This window comes from Hypanus sabinus, chromosome 7, assembly GCF_030144855.1.
Source record: "Hypanus sabinus isolate sHypSab1 chromosome 7, sHypSab1.hap1, whole genome shotgun sequence".
Lineage (NCBI taxonomy): Eukaryota > Metazoa > Chordata > Chondrichthyes > Myliobatiformes > Dasyatidae > Hypanus > Hypanus sabinus.
The window spans coordinates 65,728,609-65,751,985 of record NC_082712.1 but is presented as its reverse complement, the minus strand read 5'-3'; positions in this window follow the sequence as shown (position 1 = coordinate 65,751,985).

Genomic DNA, 23,377 nt, shown 5'->3' with positions numbered 1-23,377 from the left:
AACACCACAGTTAATGGTACTGAGAGCCCTACATATAAAATACAAGCAGACAATTAACTGTTAAGTTGCAAAGAAATTACAATGAAACAGTATAATCCAAAAGTGCTAAATTCACTTTCTCAGGAGTGTTACCTCATATGACATCTGTTTTCATCCCTTTGTCATAGTAAGTCCTTTAGGCTCCACATGTCAGTGATAAAAACCTCTACTCCAGCTGTGACTAAAAGTAAATCAAGAGTAAAAATAATGACATGATCCAGGCCTTTATGTTCAATTACTTCAAAAGTAATGGTGGGATAACTTCAGCTTCAGAGGTTTGTTCCCACAATAGCATCCAGTGCTTACTGATAGAGGTCAGGACACATAGGACTTGGTCAACATTATGAGATCATGCTTGACATTGTGCATTCAGGCACTAGGGTGAGGCCACTGATAAGTCTAGCATTTGCCTCTGAGCCAGAATCGACAGTCTAAAACAACAAAGTAAAAAAGGAATAAAGACAGAGTATACTCTAACAAAATTAAAACCAGAAAGTCTCATTAAAGTTAGTAGTTCCACAGCTTGCATTAGGAAAGTAGGTGGGGCTATCTCAACACTGGAAATTTCTGCTTACTTTTGAACAGTCTAAATAAATTAGCAATTTCTCAGCATTATTTATGTACTTATTTATTTATTTATTTATTTATTTATTTATTGGGGGGGTTGTATTTGCACAGTTTGCATTCTTTTACACTTGACATGTTTGTTAGTCTTTGTGTGTAATTTTTCACTGATTCTATTGCATTTCTTTATTCTACTGTGAATACCTGCAACAAAATTAATCTCAGGCTAGTTTATGGTGAACTATACTGTATGTACTTTGATAATAATTTTACTTTGAACTTTCAACTTTGACCTTTGAAATAGTCTCTGGGTCGGTATTTTTAATAATCCACACAGCATTTGCAAAATCATGAGTCGCTAGGAAACCTATTCAAAGGCTTAAAATTCAGAATTGTATTTCTTTTGCATTTTTTACAACCTTAGTATATACCAATGTTATTATGAAGTGCATTCATAGTTGCTATATATAGAATATTAAAAGATTCAGAGATTCAAAGTACATTTATTATCAAAGCATGTATGCAGTATTCAACCCCAAAATTCATCTTCCCACAGACAGCCATGAAACAAAGAAACACTATGGAACCCTAATCCAATTTCAGTAGGTTAACTTCTCCTGCACTCACATGTTGCAATATTTTGAGTTCTTACAACATAGCCTTCTTATTCAAACCTTAGGATAAATTTGTCCATTCTCTCAAGATTTGGGCTGAGTGGTTCTTGAACTTGGTTGTATATGGCTAGATTCCCAATATAGTCAGTTGAGACAGATCATTTCTTCCCTCATTGAAGAATGACACTGCCAATGTTTGGTTAATGCCACTCTCCATTGCTACCTTCAGTTGTAATGCGACACATTTTTGTTAATATACATGGAGGCCTTAAGCAACTGAAATTATTTTCAAGTGTCACGGGATAGATCAGTTAATGTCACCTGACCTTGCTAAATGAGAATCAATGTATTTTTCAATAAATTCTTCGGCATACTCATCACCAATTGGTACTACCTTTGGAATATGTTGAGACACAGAAATATTAACCAAATAAGTAAGTTTATTTATAAGACACCATGCTCACTATTTACAAGTTGAAGTTCTAAGATTAGCTGCAAATTGTGTGTTCCTTACTGTCTATAAAACTATACACTGCTTGAAAAGCAGACATACATTGGATCCGGCAGTTCAACAGAATTAGCAGGAAACATCTCTGTTTTACTGTGGACTACTAATATTTAATAAACCTATATTTCAAAGAAGGCTAATACTGTATTCTTGGGAATTTGCAACTTGCAACTTTGGTTAGCATAGTGGCAAAGCTGCTTAACAGTCCAAGAGACATAGGTACAGTCCTTACCTTGGATGTTGTTAGAGTGGAGTCTGCATGCTCTCCTTGTTACTGTGTGGATTTCTTTCAGGTATCCTGTATCTTCCCACATTCCAAAGACTTTTAAGATGTTAGGTTAATTGGCCACCATAAACTCCTCATCATGTGGGGGTAAGTGATCAGTTTTGGGTGGTGTTAACAGGAACATAGGGAGAACAAAATGTAATTAATGTAGGAATCATGCAACTGGCTTGCTGATGATCCGTGTTGAGGTGCACCGAAGTTAAGTTGAGATATGTTTCCATGCTATACTCTCTCTGACATAAATGATTCAGTAATCACTGAGCCACTGGAATAAGAGAATATGGAAATCCTCCCACAAGCTGATTCATTTAGCATTTTCATACCCCAAGTGCTGGAGGATCTCAGCAAGCCAGGCAGTATCTATGGAAAAAAGTGCAGTCGATGTTTCAGGCCAAGACCCTCCAGCAGGACTGGAGAAAAAAAAAGATGAAGAGTAGATATAAAAGGTTGGGGACCGAGAGAGAAACACAAGGCGATAGGTGAAACCTGGAGGGCGATGGATGAAATAAAGAGCTGAGAAGCTGTTTGGTGAGAGAGCTACAGGGTTAGTGAAGGGATAGTTCAATAGGAGATATCAGAAGGCCATGGAAGATTAAAAAAAAGAGGGGAGAACCACCAGAGGGTGATGATGTGCAGTCAAGGAGATAAGGTGAGAGAGGGTAAGGGGGCTGGTAAATGGAGAAGGAGGTGGGGAGTGGCATTAACGAAAGTTCAGGAAATTGATGTTCACCCAAATGGAATATAAGGTGTTGCTGCAACCTGAGTGTGGCCTTGTCATGACAGTAGAGGAAGGCATGGATAGACATAATGAAATGGGAATGGGAAGTGGAATTAAAATGGGTGCCCACTGGGAGATTCTGCTTCTTCTGGTGGACAGAGCATAGGTGCTCGGCAAAATGGTCTCCCAATCTATGTTGGGTCTCACCAATATACAGGAGACCATGGTGGGATCACCGGACCAGTATATGACCCAAACAAACTCACAGGAGAAGAGTTGCCTCACCTGAAAGGACTGTTTGGGGCCCTGTATCCAACACCTCCCTCCCCTTTCTCTATTTCACTGTCTATCTCTGGAGGCAGCTTATCTACTGATGTCTATTTTAAACCCATAGACTCTCACACCTACCTGGACTATACCTATACTTGTAAAAACATCATCTCCTTCTCTCAATTCCTCCGTCTCCACCGCATCTACTCACAGGATGAGGTTTTGCATTCTAGAAGGAAATTACCTCCTTTCTCAAAGAAAGGGGCTTCCCTTCCTCCACCATCAACGTTGCCCTCAACCTCATCGTTTCCATTTCACACATGTCTGCTCTTACCTCATCCTCCCAACCAGGAATAGGGTTCCTCTTGTCCTCACCTGCCACCCCACCAGCCACTGTGTCCAGCACATAATTCTCCAGAACTTCCATCACCTCCAACAGGATCTCACCACCAAGCACCTTTCCCTGCCCCATGACTTTCTGCTTTCGGCAAGAATCGTTCCCTATGCAACTCCAACGTACATTTGTCCCTCCCCATTGATCTCCCTTCTGCCATTTATCCTTGCAAGCAGAACAAGTGTTACACCTGCCCCTACTCCTCCTCCCTCACTACCACTCAGGACCCCAAACAATCCTTCCAGGTGAGGTAACACTTCACCTGTGAATCTCTTATGTTATATACTATGTCCAGTCCACACCAGGGTGTGGCCTCCTAATTCGGTAGATTGGGAAACTGCTTCTCCAAGCACCTATACTCCAACCACCAGAAGAAGTGAAATCTCCCAGTGGCCACCCATTTTAATTCCATTTCCCATTCCCATTCCGACATGTCAATCCATGGCCTTCTCTCCCATCGCGATGACCATACTCAGGGTAGAGGAACAGCACCTTATGTTCCATCTGGGTAGCCTCCAATCTGATAGCATGAACATCGATTTCTTGAAATTGCAGTAATGGCATCCACCCTCCTTCACCATTCCCCACCCCCTTTTACTCTCTCTCACCTTACATCCTTGCCTGCCCATCATCTCCCTCTGGTGGTCCTCTTCCCTTTTCTTTCTTCTATGGCCTTCTGTTCTCTCCTATCGGACTTCCCCCTCTCCATCCCTGTATCTCTTTCACCAATCAACTTCCCAGCTCTTTACTATCTCTCTCCCTCCCAGTTTCACCTATCACCCTGTGTTTCTCTCCCACCTCTTAGATTTACTCCTCATCTTTTTTTTTTCTCCAGTACTGCTGAAGGGTCTTGGCCCAAAATGTCAACTGTACTTCTTTCCATAGATGCTGCCTGGCCTGCTGAGTTCCTCCAGTATTTTGTGTGTTGTTTGGATTTCCAGCATCTGCAGATTTTCTCATGTTTTACATCATCATACCCTGCAGCGTTTGCCTAGGAAGTACATGAGTTGCAGACACTATTGTTAGCATGGAAGCTGCCCATTGGCAGCAATATTATTATAACTAGATCACCAACATTTTAGTATGGCAAAATTCATATTACTGAGATCATATTTCTTTAAGTATTGTACATTATTCTGTTTCAAGGAGTCTAAATCATAATTAGGCATAGCCAAAACCATAAAAAGGAACACTTGCAATGAGAAATTATAAACTTACTTTGCACTTAGTAAAACAATTGTCTAGGTTTTGGATTTAGATTTTCACTAGATATAGTATATTCACTGAAGGATGTCATGGTAGTTAAATGAAGAATGGTTCAACTTATAAATAAAACACCAGCAAATTCAAAACCTACCAAATCTTGAGTATTTCCAAATCCTGGCAAGTATTTGTTATTTAAATTATAGATCAAAGGATATTAATTTGAAACAGCTGAAGGGAGCCTCAATAGTTGGGCACTGTTTTCCTTGGAGTTTAGAAGAATGAAAGGTGATCACACTTGATAAATACATGATACTAATAAGCTTTGATAAGGAGGATCCTGGGATATTTTCACTCGTGGGAGTCTTAAACAAGGACATGTAACTACAAGGCGATGACATAACAATTTTTGCTTTGCAGTGGCAAGGATATTAAATTATAGTAAGTTATAAAATAAATAAATAAATGGTGCAATAAAAGAAATAATGAGGTAGTGTTCATGGTTCATGGGCCATTCAGAAATCCAATGGCAGAGGGGAAGAAACTGCTTCTGAATCATTGAATGTGGTTCCTCAAGCTGCTATACCCCATCCCCAATGGTTAGTAATGAAAAGGGGACATGTCCTGGATGGTAAGAGTCCACAGTGATAAATGCCACCTTCCCCTGGCACTGCATTTTAAAGATGTCCTCCATGGCGTGGAGGGTTGTGCTCATGATGGAGCTGACAGAGCGTACAACCCTCTGTAGCCTTCTGAGACTCTGAGCATTGGAACTTCCATAGAAGTCTGTGAAGTCTGGCAGAAGGTGGAAAGTTGAAATAATTATGTGGGGGTAGTTGAATACTTGGTAGATCAAGGAACAGAGAATTATGGAGAAATGGTACAGAAGACCAGTTCAAAACAACATAGAACATCATGGAGACACAAGAAACTGCAGATGCCAAAACCTGGAGCAAAAAAAAATCACCCACAGGAACTGAGTGGAAAGAGAAATGATGAGAAAGTGTGTAACAAAAGCTGGTGGATCCCGGTGAGGAGGGGGGATAGGCAGACAGAGGAGGGAAGAGCGGAAATAATCACAGAGGCTCGGAGGTGATAGGTCGAGGTGCTGAAGAGCTGCAGCTGATGGAATATGATAGGAAAAGTAGGTGGAGCATGGAACCAAGTTATGGAGGTGGAGTGCGCAGATGGAAGCAGTGGAAGGAACCTCTGAGTGATGGAGTGATGGACTGATGGAGTGCATGGAGAGGGGAAGGAAACAGATAGATGAGGGAAAGGATGCGTGGTGTGGGTATAGAAGGAACTGAGTGGATCACAACAGAGAAAAAGGACAGGGGAATAAAAGGTTACCTTCACATTGAATAATTCAATGCTCATGACATTGGATTATACAGTTTTCAGGCAAAATATGAGGTAGTCTTCTAATTTTTGTTGAGCCTCATACTGTCAATGGAGGAACTGAGGACAGACATCACAGTAAAGGAAAGGGAAAGGAAATTAAAATGACTGACAACTGGGACTCTGGATGGCAATGTGTGGAACAGGCCTAAAGGGTCTGATGGCCTACTCCTGTGTCTACTCTCATGTGGTCTTATGAATTTTTCACTGCCTGAAATATTTGAAATGTCATTGAAGGTTTCAAAATTAAAATAGAAAGGACGAGATGGCGTTATTATTTAGTTAGCTTGAATAAACATGCTTTTAAATTTCTATACATAGTATTATTTAACAGGTAAATATTTCCATTGCATTCAGCATATTAAAATTTCATAAACCCATTTAATTCAACAGATTATATGTGTCCCCTTTCATTCATTGTAAATTAATTCACATTTCTTAACCATGATTACAGTCAATATCACTAAGGAACCTTGACAAATATGTGCTGTTTAACCTTTAAAACCTTCTGAAAATCAAGTGGACAACAGAAAATCAAACCTAACAAAAAAGGTAAAAGGAGTATACCTTGGAGTGTCCTCCAGGATAATCTGAAGCAAGGAGTGAAGAAGTGATAGAAAATAGGTTGTCAATATTTCATGCTGTATTATTAAATGAAGAAACTTGTGTGGAAATATAATTAACTATTTATTTAACATGAATACTCCAGACATATATTATTCATAATAGACTGAAATTCTTAGCTCTGTATGCAGCTGCTGAGTTTTTGATTATGAAGCCTTTGTCCACATTTACAATGGAAATAACCTATATAACTGGTCACATTGAACTTGCAACAGAGGCACCAGCTCTGCCAATTTAGCAATTCCCAAGGTGCTTCTTTACTTTTTCTTCAACCCAGCTCATCCTCCTTGCTTTGCAAATTTTTCCCTGCATTTCATTTAAGGATTTAAAAAAGATTAAATATGCTACTTTAAAATGGGGACCGTATTACATCTATGTACCCTGGTCAAGTTATTCCCAACACTCTAATCACCTTTCACACAAAAGCTATAATTGTTCTCTCTCCCCTGAGCAATATCACAGGGGATCAATTAGTTTTATTTTTCATAAGATTGTACATGCATAATATGCCTTTTCAGATCAATCCCTCCAACTGCCCTCTAACGTTGGAACAATGTTCAAGGTATCTTGCTACAATAACAAGCCTGCCAATGTTATCCTACAACAGGAGGCTTGTAACAATAGCAAGTAATATTTTCTATTTGTCATCCTATTATTTCAGAAGGCATTTCACAGCTATGTCTATGATAACAGCAAAATACATTTTCAGGAGCACCTGTTATTATCCATTAAGGCAGTGGAGGAAACCAGAAATTGTTGTGTTGGCAGCAGAAATATTAGCAAGTAATTTTGGAAAAAAATTACTATGTAAATTATGCTTTGTACTACAGTAAAGTTTCCAGATAAATTCCACAACTTTGCTTGGTAATAATCCATTTCAATTTAAAATACAACAAGCTCCTTGCATTTCTAAAGATTATTTTGAATAATAGAGAATAAAATTATGGTAATAAATGTTCTTCAGTTTGACCTAATAATAAATATGTTTGATTGAAAATATGCTTTCCCATATTGGCTTCCTCATCTGAATCCCATGGTTTGGCTTTGCAAACTATTTCCAAAGGAAAATGCCTTTGTGTAATTATTAGACAAGTTGATTCTGTATTTTAATTAGTAATTTAATTAAGAAATCCTTGTCATGAGATGTTTGTATGTCACTTCTGTTAGTTCAAAGACATTGGCGATGGGCACAGCTACCGTCTTTTCTTGAACATAAATGCTTATTGTTTCCTTGTCATCTTTCTCTTACATCAATTTTACCAAGACCCATTTGATACAAATCATCAAATGGTTTCAAGTGCCCCATAGAAAATGGCATAAGGTATTTGTACAAAAGTGTTCTCACTTCTTGCACCCATCAATATTAAACCATACATACCATACTGTTAAAATTAAAATTCAGGGCCTACTTATTTTTTTTATCACCTTATCTTCTTAGGAAGTTCATGAGAGCATAGACCTGAGTATCTTACTGACACAAGCTGGTTAATTTCAATTTGTTATCAAAATTTTATTTTGGAAGTGCAAGGCAATCAATATTTAATCATAATATTGCCCCATTGACATCCTTTTATAGATGCAATGGTTTACCACTGCTCTTTACAGAGAACAATAATTTCACCTGCTATTAACATCTTTAGCCAATAATTAGGGACCCAGATTAAATCCACAGCAATGAATCCTAGGAAGCAATCAAAAATTCTTCTTTAGTACTTCTATTAAAGTCAGACCGGCAGTAAATGTATTTGAAAGCTTTTTACCCAATATAATTAAAGACATGGAAGTAGGAAATGTGTAAATCATAAAATATTTCAGGTTCTATAATATTGCTCTAAAACTCTCTAAGGTCTCTTTAATTCTCTAATTTTTGCTCTTGTCACATTTCCTGGTTTCTATCATTGCCTCTTGTGTTTCCATCTACCTGGATGCTAAGCTCAAGAAATCCCTCTTTAAATGTCTCACTTTTTTTTCATTAGGATTTCAATCAAAGCCTACCTGGAAAACTTACTTATTGTATCATGGAGGGAGGCCATTCAGTCTATCATGTCAAGAGTAGCTCTCATCATTCCCATTCGCATCTTGATTCTGTATTATCCTGCAATATATTATCTGCCTCATGCTCATCATCTTCCCTTTGATTTTTTTTACCATTTTAAGGATATTGAAGGTAAATTAAGTAACTAATTATGAGGTTTACTTTCAGATATGAAAATTGTACAGTTACAACAACAAGGTGCAGTCTTCATATGGACAATACTGAAGGACAGGATCAAGCCTGGGTCACTGCTGCCATGAGATAACAGCACCAGCTGCTACACCATTGGACTTCCTTGACCTAGGGGCCCAGATATATCTGAAAGGAAAGGAACTGTTGGAATCTGATGCAGGGTTTAGACCCAAAACACCAACAGTTCCTTTCCTTCTACAGATTCTGCTCAGTCTGTTGAGTGCCTCCAGCAGATTCCTGCAACTCCACTCTCTTATGACTCCTGGTTTCGTGCCTTAACTGACTAAAAAGGGAGACTAAGCTTGCAACAGTACAAGCAGTTTATAGTTTCAATCACTGTACTTCACATGTGGGTGATGACATTGAAATCGCTAGATAATTAATTCTGTTGCATTTTGATGAAGAGCTATTTTGTGAATGGATATGTTGCATCACTGCCCTTTATGAAAATTATCTGCAGTCCTCTGAATGATAATTGTTTCATATTATTTCTCATCATGAAACCCATAATCTTGAGATTCTCCCCCAACTATCTCCACTTGGAAATACACAGAGTGACCACTTTATTAGGTACACCTGTACAGCTGCTCATTAATACAAATCTCTACTCAGCCAACTATTGGACAGCAACTCAATTCACAAAAGCTTGCAGACATAAGACCATGAGATATAGGAACAGAATTAGGCCATTTGTCTCATCAAGTCTGCTCCACTATTTCATCATGACTGATCCATTTTTCCTCCCTGCCCAAGTCCCCTGCCTTCCTCCATATCCATTCATGCCCTTATTAATCAAGTGTCTATCAACCTCCTCTTTAAATATACATCATTACTTGGCCTCCACAGCTGCATTTGGTAACAAATTCCACAGGTTCAGCATTTATTCACTAAAGAAATTCTTTGTCATCTCCATTCAAAAAGACCACCCCTCTATTCTGAGGCTTTGTCCTATGGTCTTGGAAACTCCCACCACAGGAAGCATCTATCTATCAAGACCTTTCACCATTCGATAAGTTTGAATCAAGCCACCTCTTATTCTTCTCAGTTCCAATTGTAACATGCTGTAAGGTTTCACTGCTAAGGCTAATGTAAAGGTTTCTATGAAATGTTCCGCTGTTAAGGTAATGGTTTCTGTAGCAGCAATGTTTGGGTTATGACTAGAGATAGTGGGACATTGGAATTCAGTGGCTGTCCAATGGGAGAAATGTTGTTCTTTCTTGTGTATCTGGGAGCCGGGTTTCTTCACGGTGTTTTGTCGAGGAGAGATGAAGAAGGAGGACAAGTGTGGAGAGAGCTGGTAGACCACTGAACGGAGTGGACTGATATCTGAGGGTCCGAAGGTCAGCGACATTCGGAGGAGATCAATGGTGGAAGAATGACTACTGAGTGAGCTCCGACTCTGACTTGGCCCTTTTTACTGTTTTGTTTATTTTCATTACTAACCATATTCTGATAAAGATTCATAAAGTCTATCATTTAATTGCATATAGTGTACTGTCTGACATTTTGCATTGTGGGTTTGTAACTGGGGGTACATTACACAGCATCCACACAAATGTGATTACCCAGTCTGGCAGGGCTGAAGGCTGATGCCCCTAGATGAAGATGAGCTGGGCAAGCCTGAAGGTTACACAATGAATCCACGTCCAGAGCCATCCAACATTCTTCATATGACAAGCCATTTAATCCTGGAATCATTTTCATGAACCTCCTTTGAGCTCTCTCCCGTTTCAGCACATCATTTTAAAGATAAGGAATCAAAACTGCTCAAACTGCTCCAAGTGAGGCCTCACCAGTGCTTTATAAAGTCTCAACATTACATCCTTGCTTTTATACTCCAGTCCTCTTGAAATGAATGCTAACATCCCACTTGCCTTCCTCATCACAGACTCAATCTATAAAATAAACCTTAGGGAATCCTGCACTTCAGATTTCTGTATTTTTTCTTATTTAGAAAAAAATCAACTCTTTCATTTCTTCTACCAAGTGAATGACCATACACTTCCTGACACTGTATTCAACCTGCCACTTCTTTGCTCATTTTTCTAATCTGTCCAAGTCTTTCTGTAGCATCTCTGCTTCAGCAAAACTATTGCCTCTCCACCTATCTTCACGTCAAGTGCAACCTTTGCCATCAACTCCATATTCCAAATCATTGACAGATGATGCAAAAAGAATCAGTTGCCACACAGACCCTTGCAGAACACCAACAGCCAACCAGAAATGGCTCCCTTTATTCCCACTCTTTTCCTCCTGCTAATCAAGCACTGCTTTCTCCTTGCTAGAATCTTTCCTGTAATGCCTTAATAATGGAATAATTTCCTGTAAGGACTACATCTGCAGCATGCTACGACCCACACTGGACCCCCTACAATTTGCCTACCTATCAACAGATGATGCAATAGCCACTTCTCTACCCACCATCCTTACACACCTAGAGAAGAGGGATGCTTATGTGAGAATGCTGTTCTTGGACTACAGTTCAGCATTCAACACCATAATTTCTTCCAGACTTGACAAGAAGGTCAGAGACCACAGCCTTGACCCTGCATTGTGCAGCTGGATCCTGGACTTCCTGTCAGATTGCCAGCAGGTGGTAAGAGTGGGTTCCCTCACCTCTGCCCCTCTGACCCTCAACACAGAAGCCCCTCAGGGTGGTGTCCTAAACCCCCTCCTTTACTTTCTGTATATCCATGACTGTCACCATCCACAGCTCCAATTTGCTAATTAAATTTGCTGACAATACTACATTGATTGGCCTTATCTCAAACAATAACAAGGCAGCCTACAGAGAAGAAGTCATCACCGTGACACAGTGATGTCAAGAAAACAACCTCTCTCTCAATGTTGCAAAAGCAAAGGAGCTGGTTGTGGACTACAGGAGGAATGGACACAGGCTAAACCCTATTGACACCAATGGATCTGGGGTTGAGAGGGTGAACAGCTTTAAGTTCCTCAGCATACACATCACCAAGGATCTCACGTGGTCTGTACACACCAGCTGTGTGGTGAGAAAAGCACAACAACGCCTCTTTCACCTCAGACAGTTGAAGAAGTTTGGCATGAGTCCCCAAATCTGAAGGACTTTCCAAAGGGGCACAATTAAGAGAATCCTGACTGGCTGCATCTCTGCCTGGTATGGGAACTGTACTTCCTCATTCGCAGGACTCTGCGGAGTGTGGTGTGGACAGCCTAACACATCTGTACATGCAAACTTCCCATTATTCAGGATATTTAAAGAGACAGGTGCATAAAAAGGATCATGGGGGACCCAAGTTACCCAAACTCAAACTGTTCCAGATGCTACCATCTGGGAAACAGTACCACAGGATTAAAGTCAGAACGAACAGGCTCCGAGACGGCTTCTTCCATCAGGCCATCTGAGTGATGAATCTACATTGATCCAATTATATTTCTACGGTATATTGACTGTTGTACATACTATTTACTACGTTACGATAAATTGCACATTGCACATGCAGATGGAGAAGTAATGTAAAGATTTTTACTCCTCATGTATGTGAAAGATGTAAGAAATAAAGTCAATTCAATTCAATCCAATTCAATTCTAGAACCATTCTAGTATCTAGTGATTCTTGAAAGATCATTACTATGCCTCCACAATCTCTTCAGCCACCACTTTCAGAACTCTGGGGCGTACACCATCTGATCCAGGTGACTTTCAGTAACCCTAGAATCTTTCCACTAGAGCACTAAATAGTAACTTCACACACTTCATGGCGTCTGACACCAGGAACTTCCACCATACTGCTACTGTCTTTTTCCATGAAGGCTACTGAAAAATACTTATTCAGTTCAGCCACTATTTTGTTGTTGCTCATTACTACCTCTCCAGCATCATTTTCCAGTGTTCTGATATCCACTTTCACCTCTCTTTTACGCTTTATATATCTGAAAAACTTCTGGTATCTTTAATACTATTGGCTAGTTTACTTTTGTACCAGCATTACCTTCTTAATGGCCTTTGAGCTGCCTTATGTTGGTTTTTAAAAGCTTCCTAGTCCTCTAACTTCCCATTAATTTTTGCTCTATTATATGTCCTATTTTGGCTTTTATGTTGGCTTTGACTTCTCTTGTTAGCCACGGTTGTGTCATCTTGCTTTTAGAACATTTCTTGCTCTTTGGGATGTATATATCCTGTGCCTTCGAAATTGCTTCACCATCCCTACCAGTGTTCTTTTATAATCAATTCTGCCTAAATTCTCTCTCATGCCTCTGTAATCCGCTTTACTCCACTGTAATGTGGAGTCAGATACTTCCGACTTTAGCTTCTCCTTCTCAAATTTTAGGGTGAATTTGATCATAATATGATTACTTTCCCCTAAAGGGTTCCTTTACCATAAGCTTTCTAATCAATTCCGGTTCATTGCAGAACATCCAGTACAGAAAAAACTGATCCCCTACTGGGTTCAACTATGAGCTGCTCTAAGAAGCCATCTTGTTGGCATTCTAGAAACTTCCTCTCCTGGAATCCAGCACTAACCTGATTTTCCCAATCTACTTGCATATTGAAATCCACCATGATTATTGTAACATTGCCCTTTTGGCATGCATTTTCTGACTCATGTTGTAATTTGTAGACCACATCCTTCTACTGTTTGAGGGTGTGTATATAACTCCAATCAGAGTCTTTCCACCCTTCCAGTTCCTAAACTCTATCCAAAAAGATTCAACACCTTCCAACTCTATGTCATCACTTTATAATGACTTAATTTCATTTTTTTTTTACCAACAGAGCCATGTCATGCCCTCTGTCTTCCTGCTTGTCCTTTCAATACAATGTGTATGTTTTGTCACTAAGCTTGGACGTGGTCAAGAGGTGCAGTTGTTATTCAGGCCAAATGCTAGAATGGGGAAGAAATGTGATGTAAGTGACTTTGACCATGGAATGATTGTTGATGGCAGACATGTTGGTTTGAGTATCTCTGAAACTGATGATCCCCTAGGAGTTTCACGCTTTGAGTGTTTACAGAAAATGGTGCGAAAAACAGAAAAAAAACATCCAATGAGTGCCAGTTCTGTAGGCAAAAATGCCTCATTAATGAGAGAAGCCGGAGGAGAATGCCCAGACTGCTTCAAGCTGACAGGAAGGCAACATCAACTCAATCACAAGTTACAACAGTGGTGTGCAGAAGAGCATCCCTGAAAGTATAACACATCAAATCTTGAAGTGGATGCACTACAGCAACAGAAGACCATGAAGATACTCTCTGGTAAAGGAGGTGCTTAATAAATTAGTCACCGGGTGTATATACTCTATTAAAGTCTTTGAACTCCTGAGCTAAGACTGTAATGGGAGTGCTTTACCCTGAAGTGGTTCAAAAAGGTAGCTCATCAAAACCTTCTCAAAGCCCGTTTGAGATGGGTACATTTTGTCAATGTTCATCCCAAACAACTGTATAACAAAGGGCTCTGCATCCTATGAGTTGTTTCCAGAGACACAAACTAACATAGATAAAACTACTGTTGCAAGATCATCAGCGCAGTCTGCCTGAAACCTGATGGTATTCCAGTGTAATTGCATGCTACAATATGACATATTTCAAGGTGCAGAACTAAATGATGAGGTATGCATGGAAACTTGGTGCAACCACAACAAATTCTCCAAGAGAACAGCCAGAGTTTAAGGCCAAGCTCCCAGACACTCAACTCATGGAAGGAACATAAGAAATTGTTGCCATGTTGACATAATAGAGTAAGCAAATCTAAAGATATGTTTGGTGCTGTGGGTGAAGACAATACAACCCTCCCTAAAGCATAATTGCATAGTTAATGAATAAAGTACACATTGAAAAAATAAATAAATGCTGTTCTTGTTGGCAACACCAACATCTCGTAAGAATGTAAAGAATAATGTGATATGAATAATATATGCGCATGTGTGTCTTAGATGAGAAATCCTCTTATCTGTAACTAACCAGTAGTGGCATTAGTTACATCTATATCCATTTCTTTTAATTTTGCTTTCACTCCGTTCTGTATAATCAGCAGAATTCAGTCATTCGCTCTGCTCATGGTAATTAACTAACCACGGAGCTCTGTGCTTCTGCACACTATAATAGCTGTTAATCTCCCACATTGTACATTATCCAGCAGACTTCAAGAATAAAATATACTCAAGCCCTTCAAATGTTCCAGAGGAATGAGATTCTGCTTTTCAAACAGACTATAGTCAAAGTGGATTAACATTTGAAAGTGAAAGACACATTGAATGGCATTCATTGTTAGAACTCGAATTGCTCAAAACACTGATGTCCATTGTCCCTTTCATATGTTGATTAGCATGCTTTGTAGTCACATCATTTGTTTATTACCTAAACTGTGTGATATTTCAATGATTGTTCAAGATCAACTTCAAGTTTAATTGTTATTCAACTGTTCACACGTATACAGCTAAACAAAACAGCATTCCTTCAGAAACAAGAGAAAACCTGCAGATGCTGCAAGTCCAAGCAACAAACACAAAATGCTGAAGGAACTCAGCAGGCAGGCAGAATCTATGGAAAAAAGTACAGTCGACATTTTGTGTCGAGACCCTTTGGCAGGACTGTCAAATGGTCTCAGTACAGTCAACTATACTTTTTCCAGAGATGCTGCCAGGCCTGCTGAGTGTTGTGAGCATTCTTTCAGAGCCAAGTTGCAATACAGAGTACAAACAGCTTCAAACAGCACACAATAGCACATATAGTCACAAAATATACTCGTACAGGTCCCTGCGTGGAAGGGCCTAAAAATTGATGGTACATGGGATGTTGTCCTGGAGCCATGTTTCTGCAAGAACAAGTAAGCAGGGCAACCCAGATAAATGTGAAGTGGTTCATTTTGGTAGGTCAAATATGATGGCAGAATATAGTATTAGTGGTAATACTCTTGGCTGTGTAGAAGATCAGAGGGATTTTGGGGTCCGAGTCCATAGGACACTCAAAGCTGCTACGGAGGTTGACTCTGTGGTTAAGAAGGCATACGCTGCATTGGCCTTCATCAATAGTGGGATTGAGTTTAAGAGCCAAGAGGTAATGTTGCAGCTATATAGGACACTGGTCAGACCCCACTTGGAATACTGTGCTCAGTTCTGGTTGTCTCACTACAGGAAAGATGTGGAAACCAGAAAGGGTGCAGAGGAGATTTACAAGGATTTACAAGGATGTTGCCTAGATAGTGGAGCATGCCTTATGAGAATAGGTTGAGTGAACTCGGCCTTTTCTCCTTGGAGTGACGCAGGATGAGAGGTGACCTGATAGAGGTGAATAAGATGATGAGAAGCATTGATCATGTGGATAGTCAGAGGCTTTGTCCCAGGGCTGAGATGGCAAGCATGAGAGGGCACAGTTTTAAAGTGCTTGGGAGTAGGTACAGAGGAGACATCAGGGGTAGGTTTTTTATGAAGAGAGTGGTGAGTGCGTGGAATGGGCTGCCGCCGATGGTGGTGGAGGTGGATATGTTAGGGTCTTTTAAGAGACTCCTGAATAGGTGCAGGAGCTTATAAAAATAGAGGGCTATGGGTAACCCTAGGTTGTTTCTAAGCTAAGGACATGTTCAGCACAGCCAGAGAATATCCACAACCATGCGGAGTAGAAAATTCAAAAAGTCCACAAAACTGCAGGTGCATTTTGGTAAATTAGCTTATTATTTTCATGAGTACCATCAATACAGGTACCTTTCCATAGGTGCTGCCAGATCCATACATACATCAATACAGCAAGGTAATATAGGAGAAATACACGAACAAAATGCAGAATATAGTGTTATAGTTACAGAGAAGTGCAGTGCAGGCAGACAATATGATGCAAGGAAATCATGAAGTAGCAGTATAACAGTGGGATAAAAGCTGGCCTTGCACTAGCTGGAATACTGTATGCTTTCAGGGTTTTCTTACTTGTGTCCAATAGGGTTTAGAAATAACAAACCAGATTTGACAAGGGAAGTCAAGGACAATTTAAAAGGAAAAGAGAAAGCATATAATACAGCAAAAATTAGTGGGAAGTTTGAGGACCAGGCTGGTATTGAAAACCAACAGAAGGCAACTAAAAAAACCATAAGAAGAAAACAGATGTAATATGAAGGTAAGCTAGGCAATAATATAGAAGAGGATGTCAAAAGTAAAAGAGGGGCAAGGGTGGTTTTTGGACCACTGTAGGATGTTGCTGGAGAGGTAGCAATGGGGGACAGAGTAATGGCAGACAAACTTATAAATATTTTGCATCAGGCTTCACTGTGGAAGAAACTAGCAGCATGCCACAAATGTGAGAGTGTCAGGAGGCAGAAGTGAGTGTAGTTGATCTTACTAGGACAAGGTGCCAGAAAAGCTGAAAGTTCTGAAGGTAGTTAGGTCTGAAGGTAGTTAGGTCACCTGGACTAGATGGACTACACCCCAGGGTTCTGAAAGAGGTAGCTGAAGAGATTGTGGAGGCATCAGTAATGATCTTTCAAGAATTACTAGATTCTGAAAAGGTTCCAGAGGACTGGAATATTACAAATGTCATTTCATTCTTTAAGAAGGGAGAGAGGCAAAAGAAAGGAAATTATAGGCCAGTTAACCTGATCTTAGTGATTAGCAAGATGCTGTAGTCCATTATTAAGGTGTAGGTCTCAGGGTACTTGGAGGCACATGATAAAGGGGATTTTTTTCCTGACAAATCTGTTGGAATTCTTTGAGGAAATAACAAGCAGGATAGATAATGGAGAGTCAGTCAGTGGATGTTGTTTACTTGGATTTTCACAAGGCCTTTGACAAGGTATCACACATGAGGCTGCTTAACAATCTAAAAGCCCTTGGTAACATGGTAAGAAACTAGCATGGACAGAAGAGTGGCTGATGGCAAGAGGCAAAGAATGGGAATAAAGAGGGCCTTTTCTTGTTGATTGCCATTGACTAGTGGTGTTCTGGAGGGGTCAGTACTGGGACCACTTCTTTTCATGTTATATGCAATGATTTGGATGACAAAATTGATGGCTTTCTGGTCAAGTTTGTGGATGATACGAAAATAGTTAGAAAGGCAGGTAATACCGAGGCAGCAGTGAGTCTGCCGAAGGACTTAGATTGTGAGAATGAGCAAAGAAGTGGAAAATAGAATATAGTGTAGGGAAATGTATGGCCATGTACTTTCATATAAGGAATAAGATAGATAGATAGTTATTTAATCCCAAAGGAAATTACAGTATCACAGTAGCATTACAAGTGCACAGATATATGAATATATAAATATCAGAAGAGAAGTAAGATAGAATTAAAAAATAAGTTACCTCAAACAGTCTAACAGAAGGATGTCATCACTACCCAGCCTATAGGATGACTCATCATAGAGCCTAGTGGCTGAGGGTAAGAATGACCTCATATAATTCTTTTTGGAGCAGCATAGTTGGCTTAGTCTATCACTAAAGGTGCTCCTCTGTTCCGCCAAGGTGGCATGCAGAGGGTGAGAAACATTGTCCAGAATTGCCTGGATTTTCTATTGAGTCCTTTGTCCTACCACAGCCTATACCGTGTCCAGCTTGACTCCTGTAACAGAGCCAGCCTTTCTAATCAATTTATTGAGCCTGTTGGCATCATTAGTGTTGATGCTATTGCCCCAGCACACCACTGCATAGAAAATTGTACTGGCAACCACAGACTGGTAAAACATATGAAGGAGAGGCCTGCATAGTCCAAAGGACCTCAGTCTCCTCAGGAAGTAGACTATTATCTAAACAGGCAGAAAATTAATTCAAAAATCAGAGGCATAAAGATACTTGGAGACTCTGTGCAGGATTCCCTAAAGGTTAACTTGAGTCAATGGTAAGGAAGGCAAAAGCAATGTTAGCTTTCACTTCAGGAGGACTGGAATGTAAAAATAAGGATGTATTGCTGAGGTTTTACATTTGTCAATTCTCACTTGGAACATTGTGAGCAGTTTTGGGCCCTTTATCGCAGAAAAAAATGTATTGGCTTTGGAGAGGGTCCAGAGGACATTCATGAGAATGATTTTTGGAATGAAAGGGGGATTTCATGAGAAGCATTCAATAACTCTAGGCCTGTATTTGCCATGAGAAGAAAGATTAGAAGAATGAGGTCAAACACATTGTATCCTATCGCATATCGAACGGCCTAGACAATTTGCATGTGGAAGGGATGTTTCCTATAATGGTGAAGTCTAGGACCAGTGGGCACAGACTCAGAATAGAGAAATATCCATTTAGAACAGAGCTGAGGAGAAATTTTTTTAACCAGAGGGTGGTGACTCGGTGGAATTCAAGTACTGATGGTTGTAGAGCCAAGTGATTGAGTATATTTAAAGCAGAGGTTGATAGGTTCTTGATTATTCAAGACATTATTGGTTGTGGAGATAAGGAAAGATAATGGGGTTGAGAAGCCATGTTGGAATGATGGAACAAGCTCAATTGTCCCAATGGCCAAATTCTGTTCCTAAGGTCTTATAGGCACATAATAAATATTTTTGGTTTCCTGAGGAAGTGGAGATAGACTTTCTTAATGCTGGTGTCTATATGGTTGGACCAGGAAAGACTATTAACGATATTTACTTCTAGGCACTTGAAGTTCATGATAATCTCCACTTCATTAACATTCCCGTAAAAGGAATGTGTTTGACCACCCCACTTCCAGAAGTCAGTGAGGGAAAGGCTGTCATCATGACACTGTGCCACCAGATTCTTGATCTCCTTTCTTTAATGCCATTCACTCTTACTTGAGATTCAACAATGCTGAGGATGCTGACTTGTACTGAGCACCAGTATTGAAGGTAGTTGTTGTGGAGATGCTGCTGCCTGTTGTCACTGATTGTAGTCTGTTGGATAGGAAGTCAAGGATCCATTTGTAAAGAAAGATGTTGAGTCTGAGGTCTAGGAATTTGGAGATGAGTTTGCATGCATTTGTGGTATTGAAGCTGAAGCTAGCTGTAGTGAATAAGTAAGAGTCCAATATAAGAGTCCTTATTAACCAGATGCTCCAGGGCTAGAGAGATGGTGTCATGTTATAGCAGTGGACAAAATATAATGGGTCATGGTCTTCTGGAAGGCTGGAGTTGATACATGGTGCCATGACCAGCTTCTCAAAGCACTTCATATTGATGGATATCAGATCCACTGGGCAACAGTCATTAAGGCAAGCTACCTTATTTTTCCATGGCAAACACGAGGAAATCTGCAGATGCTGGAAATTCAAGCAACACACTCAAAATGCTGGTGGGATGCAAGAGGCCAGGCAGCATCTATAGGGAGAAGCGCTGTCGACGTTTCGGGCTGAGACCCGTTAGTCCTGACAAAGGGTCTCGGCCTGAACTGTCGACAGTGCTTCTCCCTATAGATGCTGCCTGGCCTGCTGCATTCCGCCAGCATTTTGTGTGTGTTATTTTTCTTTGGTACTGGGATAATAGTGTTCTTTTTAAAGCTGCTGAGAATCTCAGATTGAAGTGAAGAGAGATTAAAAATGTTTGCATGTAGCCCAGTAATTTATCTGCTAAGGATCTAACATCATGGCCAGGGGCTTTATCTGAGCCAGATGTTCACTCTGCCTCTGACATTTGGCCGACATGTACAACACCTTATATTGTTGAAATATCCTTCGGTCATTAGCTATGGGAATCATCTACCAAATCTACCATAGTCAGGCAAAACCTTCACCATCATTATCCTCAACATTGGTGCACCCCAAGTCTGTAACCTCAGCACTGCTGAATTCCAAATAGTGATGAACTGGAATGAAAGAAGGACATAGAAAGCCTAGTGCCGGGGTGTTATGACAACAATCTTTCACTCATTGACTTCAAGTCAAGATGGTGCCAAGCTGTAAGGTCCATCGGTGTTGTGTCTCACACTAGGATGTTTTCCTAAGTTGGTGAGGATGGTTTTGTGAACAGCACAGGAGTTAGAGGTCAGGAATGAGGGAAAGTTAGATCTCAGGGATATTAAATGAAGAGACAGGGCAGGGGCTGGTGTTCAGGTCCAGATGATGCTGAGCTGTGATGTCCATTGATGTTGTGGCTCAGAATTATTTGTTTTTTAAGATCTGTAACTATGGTTTTTAGGACAGATTGGGGAGTTAGGGGTCATGTTAGGATTTAATGCCCAGGATAAGGGAGAGTTATATGTCAGGGGTTGTAAGTGAAGAGTAAAGGCAACAGCCGGCTTTTGGAGTATACGTTTGTAGATCAGTTTTCCACGGTCATATTTCCACAATCCCAGATGTTGTATTGGCGGGCACTGTTACAAAGGGGCCTTGGGAGCGGACCCAAGTGCAGAACACAGACACAGGGGTAGTATAAACAGAACGGTGTTTATTGATAGTTATTAGGAAGGCCAGGGAGCGAGGACAAAAAGGTCAACATGAACGTCAACATTGGATAACAAACCAGTAAAACCTGGACTAGGACTTATCTTGGGCTTGGATTTGACTCAGACGGACTTGACTCGGACTCAGAACTGGGACCTTGCCTGGACTCAGAGCCTAGAATTGGAACACAGAGCCTGGAACTGGACCATGGCTTGGAGCCTGGACTTGGACACAGACCACGAGCCTGAACTTGAAGGACTTCGACAATGAAGAGACAGACTACCCAACTCGGAGTAGCTGCAAATGGCCAGATCTACTCAGCTGGAAAAACTTGGACAATGAGAAGACAGGATCCCCAACTCAGAGAAGCAGCCAACGACCGGTCCTACTCAGCTGGAAGGACTAGGTCAGCAGGCTCTCGACTCGACCCAGGAACAGCAGACGTCAGATTCTTGACTTGACCCAGAAACAATTGGAGACAGGCTCTCGACTTGACCCAGGAACAGCAGATGACAGGCTCTCAACTTGACCCAGAAAGTGCAAATGGCAGGCTCTCAACTCTAACGAGGAACTGCGTACGTCAGGCTCCCAATTTGACCCAGTCTCAGCCGGCCATGAAAATAACAGAATTCATATCTTACTTGGAGCATTGGAAAAAAAGCCGGCAACTCAGCTGGACACGAAAACAACTGAATTCACTAAGCAGCCATGGCACTGAAGCAGCTAGAGTTCATGATTCTCGGCAGCCCCAAGACAAGCATAGCCGCCTTGCTGAGATGACTGGCTTCCGGTGACTGGTTATCGGTGGCGAACTTCTGATGACGGTCCAGCACTGAGCTGTCGTAACCCAGAGCCTTTTATGTTGCCGGTTCGAAATGAAGATCAGGTGCCTTAATCAAGGCGTCCAACAGAACACGGGGAAAAGGAAATAACTGGAATGAGGAGTCCACAGACCGGACCGTGATAGTCACTGAGGAGATTGGTAATTCCCAGCCAAAGAGTACTGTATCAGAAGACACATGTGCCCATGACCTCGGGGTCACCAAGGTTAAAAGTCCATGAGAGTCCACGTCAAGCCCATGGTTGCCGAGTCCTGGGTTTGCGGCCCAAGGTCAAATCTTTGACACAAGAGTCCTGAGTCCTGGGTCTGAGGCCAGCGAAATCTGGAATGCTAAGTCGAAGTCCAGAGCTCAGCGAGTCCAGAGCTAGAAGCACAAAGTCGAAGACTGAATTATGCGAGTGCGGAAGAAGAAGCCCAATGTCTGAGTCTGAGAGTTCAGGACCAGTGGCTGGAGGCCTAGAGGTGGTCTGTCTGCGGTTGGAGGCCTGCCTGCATGTGAGCGGTTGGGTGGATGGGAAGGTGAAAAGGACTTTGTTGCCATTGTCTCATTTTGTTCTGGTTTTGTTATAGTTGTTCTACTGATGTTGCTGCTATAATGTGTGGCAAACTTGTGGGCTGCCTCCAGCACACCTTGCATGTGTGGTTGTTAACTCAGTTGACACATTTTACTGTATATTTTGATGTACTTGATAAATAAATCTGAATCTGAATTTACTCATGTTCTACCTCATTAGTCCCCTTTAGAATTTCGTGTGATTCAATAAAATCATCTATTCATTCCGTTAGGTTTCTGAAATTACTGTATCAGGACAGCTAAATTTGCTTATGGTTGTTCTCCATTCAAAGTAATTATTTTCTATCTTTCCTGTCTAAGAGAATAATTATAATTTGATTGCATTATATTGCATTTTTAACCATTTACTTGACCAACAAAGAGTTTTCAACTGAAAGTGTTCACTCTGTTTCTCTTTTTAACAGTGTCTCCTGCATTTTCTGTTCTTGTAACCCAACCATATCCCCCATCAAGCCCTTAGTTCCCCATACAATTGAGTTTGGAACATAGATGGAGGACACTCATCACTTTTGTACATGAGATCCAAGCAGTGTTTCTTGAGGCACCCAGCAGACTGAGCTTACCAACCTCAAAATAACCAATTGTATATACTCGTTCTGTTCTTTGTCCGTGAACCACATAAACACCTAATGATTCAAAAAAAGATGGCTTAACACCATCTCTCAAGAGCAATTACTGATGGAAAGTAACTATTAGCCTTCCCAACAATGCTCACAACCCATGGCAGACTTTAGTGTCATTAAGGAGGTGAATGTCTTTCACAATCAACCCTTCTTAGAGGCTGTGCCAGTCTAATAAAAGTAGATAAGAGCACCAATGCTTTATAAGGAA